This window comes from Trachurus trachurus (genome assembly GCF_905171665.1).
Source record: "Trachurus trachurus genome assembly, chromosome: 2".
Taxonomy (NCBI): Eukaryota; Metazoa; Chordata; class Actinopteri; order Carangiformes; family Carangidae; genus Trachurus; species Trachurus trachurus.
The window spans coordinates 6,139,874-6,156,053 of NC_139914.1; positions in this window are offsets into that span (position 1 = coordinate 6,139,874).

The window sequence follows — 16,180 nt, forward strand, 5'->3', positions numbered from 1 at the left end:
ACAGCAAAAGTGATACCATGGGTCACACTGGTGTTCTCAGCCGAGCAGTAGGCCTTGGTAATTAGAGAGGGCACCCTGTAACTGGAAGGTCACAGGTTTGATGCCTCTGATGAACATGTTGAAATGCCCTGAAAATAAACACTGACACGCTGCTTGCAGATGACCCCTCACACCCCGACACCCTGCGGAGCGGTGCATGTGTCCACATCCACCCCTCCACTGATGGAATGAAGGAATAACATTTCTAATTGTAGTTGCTGCAGTTATTATTCAGCAGCAGGATAGTTTTAAGGAAGGTAGACAGTTTTTTTTTCAACAGCAAAATACATCACATTTCATTTAACTAAACACAGCAAATACTTCAAAAGGGTTATGTGTTTTCTCTGCAGCCGGGAGTACAGTAGATGGTTGGTGATGTTCATGTGCCAAGACTTCAGGTATCATTTTGATAAGTACAAGAGGTGCTCCCTCTTCAGAGCTGCCTGGGCCAGCTGGCTGGGCTGGGGCTATCTGGTTAGCATGCTAACTTTAGGAGTAAGTGATAGAAATGTATTTAGCAAAATAAGAGTTATCATTTGCGTCTCTTTCCAGCTCTTGGCAAGTAAAGCAATGAAGCTTGATGCTGAACTCACAACAGCCATTAAAGCTAATGGGCTAAAGGGAGTGGGCAGAGTAATCAGTTGAGGAAAAATAACCAAAACAGTTACCAAAGGGGCCAACAACACCACCAGGGGCCTTTCACCCCAGGATATACTAGAGGTCAAAAATCAACTGACTGATGAAAACTATAATGACACAGGCTCGTTACTGAACAGGCAGAGACATGTGGTAGAACAGGTCATTACACACAAATGGTAAGGTACGTACTATAGGGAGCACCTCACCACACTACATAACACTGACTATGCAATAGCACGATTGCACTGATATAGTGGGATGTGTTTGCTTCCCTGGCCTTATTCTTACTCCTCTGAATCCTTCCCCTTGGTCTTGCAAAGGATTTTACCTCCACCCCCCCACCCCCTCTGTTAGAAAGCTAATATTATCCCATGCTACATCATAGCTGAGTAACAAAGCTCAATACACCATGAGAAAACATAATGCATCTTGAATGGCCAGGGGAGTTTATGAGCGCCACTAAAATATAAAGAATCATAAATTAAGTTACTCATATTAAAGGAAGGAGGGAAGCTAAGATACTGTGAAATATAGACATTTATTTAGTGGATAAGCAGTGTTTTATGAAATGATTGTAACCTAACTGAATAAACCTATTTATAGTTTATAGTGAACCAACTGCAAAGAAACATACTGTTCTGGTAGTAATAAACCTTTTTGTAAAAGCAGCTGTGCATTTAGAGGCTTATACAGTTGCCCTGAGCTCAACAAACTGGAACATAAGAATTTGCACGAAAATACACAAATATGCTGCAAAATGTGAAAATATCTTCATCAGTTTGACAACATGTGCTCTCCAAATTCACAAAACACAACATAAGTGTTTCGAGGGGACACTACAAAGTGATGAACCTGCCTGTGACTCTGTGTTTTTCGCCCTAATTCTGATTTTGAGAGTGAATGAGAGACATAAGTCAGAACCCAATTAGGTCTTTGTGTTATTATGGTGTATGTGTGTGTGTATGGTGTTTTTTTGTTCTGGAAGAAGAAGGAAAACCCAGAGTGCTCACATTGTGTTCTCTGGCTGTCCTCTGACCCAGAACCAGCACTGACCAATTAGCTGTACTCCGACTCCACTACATCAGAGATTGGCAGAAACTCTCCACCAAACACACCAAGCGTGGACAGGCGAGCTCTATTTGTAGACCCAGTCGCTACCCCAAAGCCGGATTAGAACACTTGGCTCAGGTGAAATGTCCTGGCTGCCCGCAGCACTAAGTCAAATGTAACCCACACTTGTGTGCGGCACAAATCTCGGTCGACAGAGTTCATGTTGGAACAGGAAGGTGAGGCCTGACAGAAATGGGAAAATTCGGTGTGTAGGCTATCACCCTGGAAAAAATGAAATCTTAGCTAATCTTAAAATATTCAGGGCATGTTGTAGCTTTAAAACGACTTTGACGTTGAAAGGATGCTAGCTGAATTCCATTTGGTATGTTGGAGCTCTGTGGCCAACAGCACAAGGCTGTGATAATGCATTACAGCAGCACATTCACTCCCAGGTGTAAATTTGAGTTTTATGTGTGTGTGTGTGCATGTGTGTCCATATATGACATTTCCACTTGGAGCAGAATCAAAATATTGCTCAGCTGTTGGAAGTTACAAACGAAAGTCCTGTAACTAGTTGGTTCAGACAGCTCATGTTACAGTGTGTGCGTGTGCTGTCTTCAGTGTTAATGCACGGTACAAATGCACAGTGGGCGGTGGGGGTGGGGGGGCTCTGACCACCTTGGCAAATGCATTTTAGTGCACACTGTGTTGTCAGATCAGATTTAGCAGAGTGTGTGTTGCAGGTCGGCACATTGCTGGATGTGTAGCATCACTGCCTTCAGGTCTTTTCTTACAACATTACAACACAACTGAAGAAACACTGTGGGATCTCATTCAGAAAAGTGGCATATACTAAATCACTGAATATAGCTACATATAAAGACTGTGGGATTATTTAATTATGGGTTCTGTGTGCAGATATCCACTTCAATATTTAAGGCGGCATGCATACCACCTTAAATAATTAACTTTAATTAAATTCTATGTTGAATTATTAACATTAGGGAGTGGTCTGCGCAAGTTTGGCTGGACAAGCTGTGGCTGTAGCAGCATGAGTGCATGCTCAGAGCACTAACAAGACTCCCTGACAGGCTCACACACAAACACATGCGTAAACACATCTTGACAAACTTCTCCATTGGATGCTGGTCGCCATCCAAAGGCTGTAGGTGCGTTCCCCAGCTCCCAGGTGTGAGGTAGTGAATCTATCCAGCACTCTCTCCTTGCTGTGCAGAAGCATGTGCTTTGAATTAATTCTGTTTTTTTTCTACTTGTGTTCAGTTGGATTTTCTTTCTCAAAAACACCCTTATTAAAATGTGCACTAATAATCAGGAGCCTTTTCAAATCAGATGAAGCTCTGTTTTTTTTTCGTTTTCGTTTTAAATGTGTGTATATTTTCTTGTAACAATATAGATTGCCCTGGCACTTGAATGGATTTCAGAGAGCCAAACACTTCGTTCAAAACAATTTGTGTCACTGATTTATTTTTTATTTTATAATTCTCACCAAGCGGCTGCTACTGCTACCACTTAAAATTAATGATTGGATACAAAATATCCAGTGATTTTTGAACAATAAAACTAATTTTATACTATCTGCATCTGCATCCTATAATGGCTATTAGGGGTTAGGGTTAGCTCTGCTCCTTTGCTGTTCTCTCACACACGTGCAGCGAAGTGAGAACTGTTAAAGGCCCAGAGGGTCACAGGCTGAAAACTGCCAAATCTCACCTGGCAACAGCACTCCCCGGAGCTGCAAACACACTTATCCTTTCGCACAACACCACACAAATTGTGTGACACTTCCACACAAAGACACTTAAGTGTTTCACAAGGCACAAGGTGCTTTTGTCTCCGTCCAAATGCTTCATCTTGCAGGTGGGCACAGACACAGATAATAAAGCGGCAACATATCAAAACAAGGCTGTGGCCCCGGCTGTTTGTGTTCTCTGCACAGGCTTTTCTTTGAGGCGTTTAAAAGCCAGTGGCTATTATTTTTAATGATTGTTTATTGAGACTAATCTGCCACCTTAATCAAAGGGACCTTTGCAATCTGTGCGTCTGGCACTTTTTTCTGTTTATGCTGCTGGCTGTTTATGTTGCAACTAAAAAACATATATCAGCCAAATGCATTTTCAGTCACTCAGACACTGCATCAGGATAATTATGTAGATCTCCACAGTCTATTTGCACCACTAAGTCCAAAATGTTGTTGCACACACCTTTGCTGAAGGTCACCAGAGGACTGAGATAATGGGACCTAAAGGCTTCATTTATTGGTACTATATGATTCACAGTAATAACAAAAGGGACAGAGCAGCTTTTTCACTTGGATAGAATCATAAAATTGAGTTGTTGTTGTTGTTGTTGTTTTTTAACCTCGAAGACACAAGTGACTCGCAAACAACTATCAATGAGGCACGGAGCAACTCCTGAGCATGTGGTTGCACTGTAATAAGACACATTGTACAGAGTTTGTAAAGAAGTTGGTATGCCATGAAGGTCGAAAATGAGATTGTTGCCTTTTGTGAGCACACTTCTTTTTTATTCTTCTGATCTCTTGAAAAATGTGAGACATTCAGAAACTATGTCTTTTGAGTTTGAGTTTCAATAGGCTTCATAATGGAGCAACTATGTCCTCATGTAACACCACTGCTGGAAGCTATGAGGGTTAACATTACAATGCCCATATAACCATATCAGTGACACCTTATTACCCTCTTTAAACAAAGCCTCACACCTGAAAAAGCCACAGAAACCTGCCAGCTTTATTATTTAAATAATCAAGTTGATACTTTTTAAATGGGATGAAAAGTTTGTGCGTGGAAGCTCCTTGTCTGTCCTTGGTCAAGTCGGCCTGTGATGAATCATGCATCGGATCAAAGTGGAGCTGCCGTCCTCGTGGGGGCAGAACATTGTCTGCCACCGTCCTCATTCCACCTGCTGCCCTGCGTCAGCGGCCACAGGTTGGCTTCCCTCAGAGGATGTCACCGCTGCTACTGTCCCCTGCAAGACCAAACTGTACAGAAGTGAGTTTTATTTAGTCCTCTCCAACGACAAGCCTCTTCCACACTCCACTGCCTCCGCAGCTGGTACTTGTTGGCGCCCATCTGTTAAGGGTATTGTTTATGTGGTTGGTGATCCAGAACTCATTACCATCCCACCTTCCCCTATACACTATTGTTCTTACTGCTAATATGGAGACTCTGATGCAATCTGTCTTGAGTTGCAGCATGATTTTTGTGCTGAAAACTGACTAAGGACAAGAGAAGAGAATGCTCCAGATGTCGGGATTTGTTAGAGGAGGGTACAATTAAAAAACTTTGAAAGAGAAAATGAAATTTGAAAGTTGTCTAAATACTTGGAAAAGTCACCAGACATCCTGTGTATCACAGCTCGAAAGCTGCTCTAACATCTGCTGACGTCTGTGGGTTCATCATCACCTCTTCCTGGCATTTAGAGCCACCTTTCATCAAGCTAAGGGCTCATGTAGACTCATGTAGTGTTGAACAGCCTGTGATTGTAACTTTATTTCAAAACCACGGATGGTATCTCATCTGAAACAGGACAGGAGGGGGTAAAAGTTAGAGGCTGTACCTTCTCCCCAGCTTTAGATGACAGAGATGTACTTCACAGCCCTGCTACCAATGCCGTGCAACACTAACGGAATTCTGCAAGTCTTGTTTTATATGAGAGAGTCTGCAGGCCATGTTTAACCACGCATAGACAAATTCTGTGCAGCCCTTTGATTTAGAGGAGTCTTCTTAAGCAGCAGCTTCCACTATACAGTATCTCTCTCTTCATATTTATTCATGTGAACATTGTCAAAGTGCAGCTCAGGCTTTCAGCTCTGCCTGCTCCTGTCTGCTCATGGAAGCAGCGAGCACTCGGGTTGGCAGGTCCATATGCTGAGAACAAAACAAAAAAGGTGCAGGTATAAAGTATAATCTAAGATTAAATATTCTTTTTTTTTTTTTACCTGTAAAGAATCTTCATAATATCTTTATAATGCCATCAATTGATTATGGTCCTGGTCTAGTGGTTGTTACATTTCTTTGCCAAATTCCTTGAGGAGAAAAAATATAACTTGGATTTTACGCCTATAAAAACCAGAGCTACACATTGGTGTGGGCTGGGGGGTGTAGCAAGGTCAATAGCAACTGTCCAACCCCATCTAAAGTTCTTGTGGGAGGCAGCCTACTTCCATCAAGACCAGACATATTGTGCTGCAGAGCAAATGGTGCAAAATCAACCCACAGATGGCGGAAATCCAAGTCTTCCAGGATTCAATAGCTGCATGTGTAACTTTAATTTTGAGGTTAAAGGTTTTGGGTGCTAATTTAACAGGTTAACAAAGGGTGTGCGGTTGCTCTTGACTAAATTCATTGACATTATTGAAGTGTAAATAATTCAAAATACAGCCTCAGTCAGGATTCAAGGACAAGGTTCAGTAAGTGGGATGTTTTTAATCCTTTGTTCTTCAATGTGGAGCCGTTTCGTTGAGCACCTTCTTGCAAATCACTTCTCAGTCTCTCAGGAGATCACCTCTATCATTGCAGTGGCTACTGCTCATTGTTGACCAACTTTAGTGTGTGTTTGTTGACACTCAACCCAACTGCATATAGACGGAGGTACTCTAGTTTGCTTAATTAGTGCTGATGACAGTAATCAACCCCAACTGATGGGCTTATCGGAAAGTGAACTGCGCCACATTGATTAGCCTTCTATGCTGCATTTGATACAGCATACCAGTGGCAGAGTGCCATTCGTATAAGAGCTGTTTATTTTGTTGCCGAGCACAGCAAGCATTTTTTTAATGAATTCTCGCTTTTTTTTCCTGACCCCCCATCCCTTCTTTGAATAAACTTAACCGACTGTTCAGAAATCAACCAATTATTGGCCCATCAGGTTGTTGTCTGCTGCCCCAGGTGCCGGATGTGCATAATACTGTTGTGACCACTCCACATAACGCTCCTGAAGCAAATTGCCTCAGTAAATACCCCGTGTATATCGTAACAGGTAATATTTAAAATTCTGCGAGAGCAAGTCACCCAAGCCTTGATAGATGTGTCTGCCTGCTAAGTCGATGAATAATGCAAATGAAACTAATTCCCCCCGACCTGGTGCCAAGCCTAACACACATTTATATGCTTTGCTGCCGAGAGATGTGTGAGATTCCTGTTATGGGAAGGAAGAAATCTGTATGTGTAATAATGGACTTGATAGACCTTGGCCTTCTTTCCTTTTTGAGAATTTCGATGCACCTTGTAGAATTAAATCGCACCAATTGCTTCCAATAAAGACTTAGAAAAAGTACATACAGTACAGCAGACCTTTTGTATATTATGTGCTGTCTCTTTGGTGCGAACTGTCATTGGGGCATTTGAATTGTATAACATGTGCAGAACATTTTTTTACCTTTTCTCCAGGATTGTGGGGTGAAAAGTTTCTTTTGTAATATTAATGAATGGTGAAGGAATGAATATTCTCTGGATGGCAAATGGATAGAAATGGCAATAAACCAACCCCTGCTTGCTGGAAGCCCAGTTATCCATATCCCCACAATGAGGACTGCAGAGCAAATGTCTAACTCCTTTAATAAATGAAGCCAATTTGTGAACGGTAAATAATTGCAAATGCTATTGTTTTGTCATGAACCATGAAGTTATATGCAAGAAAAAGGAGCTTTACATCCTACCTTAGCCAGAGCAGCACACCCCTCTACTGCCTGTGTCCATGTGTGACAAATTGAATGTCTTATTTAGAAAAATTTGCAGCAGATGTTTCTACTGTTGTAAGATTGAATAGAGCCCAATCATAAACACCTATTAGATTCTTACATTTCCGAGAAAGCATATAAATCTTCATTGGCCAGTGATGTCCCACCTTCACATAGAAAGGGGGTATATAATGAAATAATGTTGTGATTGGCACAGAGCAGCTGCCTAATATGCAGAACACTTGATCTGCAATCCCCAGTAGTCTTCAATCAGAGATCCACTCGTTTGTGTCAACAGATCAAATCTTGCATGTTATACTGTACTGTATGTGGATATTTTATCCATGCAGACGGTGTGCAAACTAAACTTGGTCAGTTTTTGAGTGTACTGAAGATAGACGCTATTCAGTGAACACATGAGCTCAGAGCTGGGGAGACATTACAATACAACTGTGGATGGTGGTGAAACAGCTCCAACAATGTCTGGAGATGAAGAGAATAAGTATTAAATCTCACAAAAACACATTCTGGATACATTTTTGAAATGGCTATTGTTGTGAAAGTGTGGGAGGTGTACATTTTCTGCCATGCCAGAAACATCTCAGTTCATGACTTTATATTTCAAGAATAAAAAAATAAGTTTTGGGAGGAAACCAGCCTGGAAAATAATCTTATTATTTGAGTTTAACGACAGTTTGGCAGAACGAAATGAGCAATTTTTCACAGTTTGAATAATCACATTGGCAAACTGGAATACCAAAGATAGAATTATTCCTGTCTAAACTTTTTAATTTGAGTCATATCTAGTCCGCTCGTTTAGGTGTAACTCCACCACTGAGATTATTTCTGCCCCTGAAGCAGCACTTCCTCTCAGACACATTTCCTAGCATGTATCCTACAAGCTAAAAATAGAGCCATTCAATGGCTCAGCCCCATTGACATGAACATGACGTTCAAAACAGTATGCAAAGTTAATCAGTCAGCCAAGATGCTACCTGTCAGGAATGGTTTCAGTCCACTCACCTAGCCATTTGTTAATAGCCTATGACAATCGCAATGAGTTTTCCAACTTAAGATTCAAAACCAAATACCGGTGCCTCGTCTCCTGCTAATTCAAAAAGCCTGAAATCAATTTGATGGCTTTGGATGGTCCCAGTATCTCTCCCCACTCGTTCAGCTGGGGCCACTTGAAGGGGAAAGCGTAATTCAACTACCACTCTATAAATTCTATTACATGGTGCTGGGTATTGCTGTGAAAGTGCTATGTCTAATGAAGAGCTCGTAGTACCTGACAGCCAGCTTGGAGTTTCTGCTGCAGCGCACCAATCAGAGCAGAAAGTGGTCTTCTGTTGGGTAGGCTGGGAGGGGGGGCAGAGTCAGGGTGTATGAGTGTGCTAGAGACAGATATAGACAAAGTGTGCGTGTGTTATAGGGGCCCTGTGTACATGTCCACAACACTAAGAGCTAGAATACATGTCACACTCATCTGCGCTCTGTATTTCCTCTACCGGACTCTGGACTTCAGAACAGCTGTTTCTGTGTACTGTTTAAAATATTAGCACTGTTGCTTCTTTTATTTAACACATTTGCATCCACTGTATAAGCCTTTCATGTTGCACTGTCTTCATATATAATTTATGTCACATATATCTGCATGCTTGACTTCACAGGAGTTCTCAGAGACGACAGATGACCATATGTTAACAAGACTGAGAGTCCACGCGAGTGGAGCTGTGAGGCTGGCATGCCGACAGCAGCTAAGTGCTAAATATGCTCTGACAGTGCTATGTTTAGCAGGGACGGTCATCATGGTCACCATCTTACAGTAGTTTGTGTGTTACCAAGCCTGATGAAGGATGGTCACATGATCACAATTCATCTTCCCAGCAGGACCATAGTCATTAAGATCAAGATGCATCAAATATTTCTCTGTTGAGGATGCTATTACTCTAATCCTTGTACTGAAATTTGTCAAATATAATAATAATGATGATAATAACAATGTTAAAGTGAGATTTACATCCATTATTTCTCAGAAAACGATATGCCTGCTCTGCCCAACACTGCAATCAATTTCAATGAATCCCTACAGTAGTTGGGGATGTCAGGGGAAGTGACTAACACTACCTTCCATCAACAGCTCCAATTGAGGCGCCCTTGGGCAAAACTCTCAATCTTCAATTACTCCACTGGAGCTGCTCAGTGGCCAAGAGAAGAGGACGAAGGTGTGTGTGTGTATGTGTGTAAGTGTAACTGAATTTACTGAGGAAACGATCTCTATTAGCAATATTATACTGGATAGTAGGTGAGACATCTGTTTTTTAATTTCTCTCTTTTTGTCATTTTAGTTACACACACACACACAAAGAAAAGAATCAGTCAGTAATATCACAGTTTGTGGAAAGTGAAAAACTTGACATTTAAGGAGATGAAGACAGAATTTTATTCAAAGCAGTAGCAAAGAAAAACAAAGTGGTAATTGAGGAGAGGGCACGGTTGTCAGAAATGATAAAAAGTGACACTTGCAGCGAGCGCAAAACAACAACAAGACTCCAAGAAATCAATGTGGTTTATTGTCTGGACATTTCCTGAGACTGTGGACAGCTGAAATGAAAACGGACATTTGGATTCAGCTCGTAATGCCGGCAGCGTGCGATGCTCAGTGCTTAGGCCTCTAGTGACCGAGAGTACATGCAAATGTTACAACCCCCCTCTTTCCCCCCCTCTATCCACTCCGAACATCCATGAGAAAGAGTGGGAATGACGCATCAGGCCATTTGCCAAAGCTCTGTGGCAGTAACCGCACAATACACATGCAAATACACAACACTTCTCACCAGCTGCAGTGATTTCTCATTTTCTCTCATTGGATTTCTTTTAAATATTCTCCATTTGTCCATGTTTTGCTCGTTGTCCACGTTCATGTAGAAATCCCAACAAATCACGATTTTCCCTTTCTCTGTCTTTCCTCATATCAAACCTACTCAAACCAGACAAAGACACAAAGCTGGTCTGTCTTCTGTTAAATGAATAATGAAACAAATTTTTCTATTCCCCTTGCAAACAGAGAGTGAACAAACAACCACAAGCAACAAGCAACCAGCAACCTGGCTCCAAAATGCAATATTTCTACGTTCCTGCCTGCTGTGTCTGGAACATCCCACGTACGTGCGTGCACATACACATACACAGAATATATAAATACACATGCAAAAAAACAAAAACAAATGGAGCTGTGCACACACACACAAACACATTCACACACATGTACAGTCTGACTCAGCTAGTTTTTATTGTGCTGATGTATGCATGGACACTCCAGAGGATGGGGGTCACGATGGGGTCATGTCATTAATCTGCCCATGTGTATTTCCAGATCAGCTGCTTTCGAAATCTCTATGGGAATATCAGTCACAAGCAAGCATCTACAGTAATTTGTGTACATGTCTTTGTGTGTGGGGGTGTGTGTGTGTGTGTGTGTACATGTGTGTGAGAGACAGTTTGCTTGCATCATTGCATCACACCTTCAAAAACAAACTGGCCAAGCAACAGCTTTGGTTTTATATTGTGATTTGTGTGTGCAAACATGGTGTTGACAACTGTTAGAAAAAAGCAAGAATTTCACTCTGGAAGACAAGTGCGTGTAGAAAAAAAAGATAAGATGAACAGACTTTCGGTTGTGTAACATTTAGTTTTCAACCCAAGTATCGACTCTTTCTTTGTTAAACCCAACATCTTATTTATTGTGCATGCTATTTTTACTGATATAACACAACAAATCACTGCATGCAACATTTTGTGAGCCAAGTTTGCATGTATCAGTGTATATCTAGAAACAAAGACGAAAAAGAATCGCATTTCATATGCATAACATTCAAACTCAGGGGACACCAAATTTAACACAACAGTGGGCAACATTGTGACTTTGAGTCAGAAGGATGGGTCAAAGACTGTATCCTACATCTACCATAATGTAATTAGTTTCATCTTTGCTTAGATCCTTCACTTCCTGCTTATACAGTAAGAGGACATTATACAGCTGTCTTCATGATGAGTAAACTGATTATGCAAAACTGGTGGAGTGCCCCTTTATGGCAAGCTGCTGCACTAAAGTCAAGAAATGTAAAGTTGAAACAAGGTGGTTTGATGTTGAATTAAATCTTCTTCCAGCACTAGAAGCAACATTTGCAGTAATGTATTTAAGCATTTGCATTTTGTATTGAAGTGTACTCATACTTCACTGTAGCACATGAAAAAAAACAAAAAAAACTTCAAGGCTCTCCCCTCAGTGGATGAGTTGTGTTTATGTTATATTCCACTGATAAGAGCTGTACTTGTGATGATTCCCCAGTGTCAGAGGTGATATTTGTTTTGGAGTAGTGTTTCTCTGTGGGATCCCAGTGGTTGAGATTGGTAGGGGGGTCTCCTCTGTGACTGTAGATCACTGCTTCACTCCAGCGCTCAGTTTGACAGCTGTGAACTGAGGAGAGGGATAAAATAAAACATCAATCTCTGTTTGAGAAGTTTCATTAGAAGATGTGTGCACCATGTGAAATGTAACACCAGCCCTGAGGAGATGGAAAAAAGTCAGTTGTAGATACGATTGAAATTTTGCTTTTCTCACAAGTAAGAGTACAAGCTTTTCACTGCTGTCATTTCATGCTCTTGTGTAAACCGCTGCCATGCACACCGGGGCTTTTCTTTTCATGAGGGCACACAGGCAGATACAGGAGGTGGTGCAAGCTCATTTGAGTGTGACCAACAGATTTCTTCTTATTTCATGACCACAGGCGCTGGCCCAGCAGGGGTGCACCGGTGGCACAGTTGGGAATGGGATTGGATTAGGTGGAAAACATTATCAATAGATGTCGTAAGGCCGGGCATTGATCAAACCCAATCAGATCAACTGCTCTCATCCCAGAAGGCTGGCCAATTTTTTGCCTTGAGGCACAAAGACTCTTGTAAAAGAGACAGGCCATGCAACATTACTGCTGTGTCATATTGAGTGTGTAGTTTTAAGTAAGGCTGTGCTTTTGCCTCCAGTGGCTTCACTTTAGAGGAGCTTCATGTAAGATTTGCCATTGCAACATGGGTAGTAGAAGCATTAACATTCTATTCTCGATGGAATATTACTGTACAGGTTCATTTTTTATTCCTTCACTCACCGTGAGTAGGAAACTTTCTATCTATCTAACTTCCTATTACTTCTTCTCATTGAGTAAAGTTAGCATGCTAACCAGCACTGAATACCTGTATCACTGCTGTTGGGAAGGGTAAAAGGTCAAGCTCAATTTTGGTGCAAAAATTTGAACTATGTACAACCCCAATTTACAGCTTTCACTCCGTTCTAGTGTTCTCTGCAGCAATATCGTCACCAGTGAAGTGATTGTGCCTGCTGTAACAGGGAAGGTGTGAGCAAATCCACTTGCGCTTGATGAAATTACCACTTTGCCCAGTGAGGTCTGCACTTGATCTGCTTGCAGTGTGAAAACAGAGCCTTTAGTCTTTTCTAAGTGCCAAGTGCATTAGTTGACATCGGACTGTTGTGCACCATGGCATCAACCCCAAGGGGTGACACTTATGCAAATTGAGGAATGTTGTCAGAGGATAATTAGAACCTGTATGGTGCTGAAAGCCTTTGTGTTGTTCTAGCCCATGATCTCATAAAATCCAAGAGAAGAGTGATGGAAGGATACCTCAAGTCTATACCATGCTTCATAAAACTGACTGACAATAACACAAAGATTTTTTAATATATGTATAATCAGTTAAAATAAGCTGGTTGTAAATGGGTGTTAATTTGCTCACGTTGGAGCTCTCTTTGAAGAGTGTCAGTTCTGAGAGGAATCAGCAGGCCCTGTGTTCATTTTTAATTTTGGACTTTTCTGCTTCCCTATCACTCTGTGCTGCATGCCCTTCAGACAAAACCCAAATTGTTAAACATATCTTTAAAAATGGGAGAGCATAAGAGCTGTTATCCAAATATAAAACTCAAATGTTCTAATTTTGCAGCACAAAGCAATCAGCAAGGAAAACAAGCTGTTTCCTCACACTCACCTCTGAGAAGCAAATTGTTGTTTCTCTCCAAAATATGATCTTTTTGCTCTCATCAAAAATTGATCATTGGCAAACAGAAACAGTGTACCTCTTCTGTCCACAGTGGTTTTGTTTGACAGAAATGAATGTGTTTGCTGATTTCCCCTAGCATCGAGTTTCAATACTTTGTCTTGAAGATGGATGTAGCTTTTATGAATTGTCAAACGTCCTCAGGCACGCCAGACGGGCAGTTTTGTTTGTGTTTGGTCTGTTTTATATATAAATGTGTGTGCGTGTGTGTGTGTGTGTGTGTGTGTGTGTATGTATGTATGTATACATCTCTGGTGAAACAAACTAAAAATAAATCATCATTCGCAGACATCCAGCTGTCTCTAAATACCAAGCTGGAATCTTCAAGGCAGAGATGAGTGCAATGACTGTTTTTGTTTTATTTATTTTTTAAATTCTTTTTTCAGAGACCATGCATTGAATACATTCAGATTTCATACACTATCATGCACTCCACAGGAAGCTTCCCCCCTCAATCTCTGATTTAATGGTTTTCTCTGACTCAGGATAAGTTTCAATTCAGTTCCTCCGAAAAGGAAAAGTGCAATTTACACATATGCGCTTAAAGCAGATTGTTGTTTTAAAGACACATCAACAGGGCAGTTGATACAAATGCATCATTAACTTCTGAGATGTGTAGATTTAAAAGAAAAAAAAACTTTGTATAAATAATGCACAACCCACTGAATGTTACAAAGGTCTTGTGTGGTGTAGAAAGAGCTGGCATCACACGCACACTTCATTTATTCATTTACTGAACAAGAGCAAGGTCAGATTCATTGAACTGTGTCACACATGGCTCTGCCTGCTGCTGTGGAAATGCCACTTGTCCTGCCTCCATTCTCCAATCTGCCACACCTGCTCATCAGCCTCATCGCATCCCACTGTTGATCTGTTGACACATTTCCAGCGTTAGGCCCGATCATGAGCGCCAGGAACGACGAACAGACGTGTAACATGTAACATAACTGACGAACAACTATTTTGTGTCTAGGACGCTGTACGACGCCAGACAGAAAGTCTAGCATGTTTGAATTTTCCCTGGTTTGGACTCTTGACTCTGCCCTGGTAAATGCAACACCTTTGTGCCCCTGACCATGAGTTTCGCCTGTCTTTGTCCTGTTTCATGTCTGCCCATACGTAGGCGTTTGGTGCGCCCTTGCTTCCACGACCTGACCTCACAACAATCCTGTCTGCCTGCTCCCTTTGAGTCTGTCCGCTGCCTACGCACCTGCTGATCCCGGGCCCCACCTGCTCTCCAACGGTACCTTCACGAGGCCCTGAACCCTCCGTGTCCCCCAGATGCTACAAGAACAGAACCACTATAATCTACCAGGGCCATTCATATACTTGTTGCCTGCTGCGCCTCATCTAAAATCTGCCACACCATGTCAAACGGTACCTCTGCTGAGTTTCAATAAAGGTCATTACCAACTGCTTCTGTGTTGTGCTGCATATGGGTTTTAAACCACCACATGTTACATAATTGCGTTTTTCAGGTGTTTTGGGTCGATACCAAAGGTGAGGGAAGATGGTGGCAAAGTTAATGCTGTAATCATTTACAGAGTGTCCCGCCACACCTTGGTGTAAGTGCAGCACCTGATTTCTATTGCCCTTCTGAGGCCATTATGGCTGCTAACCCAATAACATAATTGACTGTGTACTGGGCTTCAGGGAGTGGAGCTACAGTATCTGCTAGCAGTTTCCTTGGTGGAGGTGATAATGGAGGGTGGGGGTGTCCATGGCTGTGGATGCAGCTGACTGGATGAAATACCAACACTGTCAATTCCAGTTGAACCAGGCCCTTTAAACAGATTGCATCCTCACAGCGTTGCTGTTTTGCAGAGCTCGTATTGTAGCTGATGGCATTTTTGGCAGGTTGTTGTACAGTCTTTCAGAAGCTGTTTTCATTTGCCTCAAATTTAGTGCATTCCTCTGAGTTTTGCATATTGGCTTTTGTGGACTGAGTCACTTCCACTGCTTCCCATTAGTACTGTGGATAATGATCTCAGAAATGAGCGCCTTTAGCATGCTTTTTACAGCTGTGCATGCCTCTTAATACCTCTTTATTTGGATTTCCTTGCTTGATGGAAACTGAACAAGAAAAATGAGCGATAAAGAAAGCCATGCATTTAATAAGTCAACTTAAAACAACACATGATGGGGCTTACCATGGGACATCACTATCCCTTGGGAGCAAATGTCACTTAATTGGAAAGTATTGATTTTCTAACATCCATTTGCTGCTTGCCAGCTACCAATCAGAGTTCACTTCCTGCGTCTATGTGAGGATTCCCCTTCATAGATCTTGATTAGCTGTTTCCGATTAATTGCTGAGACGAACAGGGAAAATCCTGCGTTTTTTTTCCCCCTTTGATGGAAGGGATTCATTGACCAGGGCAAAAGAGTAAGATGTGGTCAGTACAATGTCTTCCTGTGGTGTTTAAAATAACAAAAAACCCTGTCAAGATTGAAGTAGCCAACACAAGAGCCACAACTGCCTTGAGAACTGTGGGTTTTTTTTTTTTTCAGGTAGTTTGTAGTGTTGGTACAATGAGTCTAAACAACACAGGGTGAATCATGACAGAAAACAACCCCCACTCTAACCACAATATAGACCACTAGTGA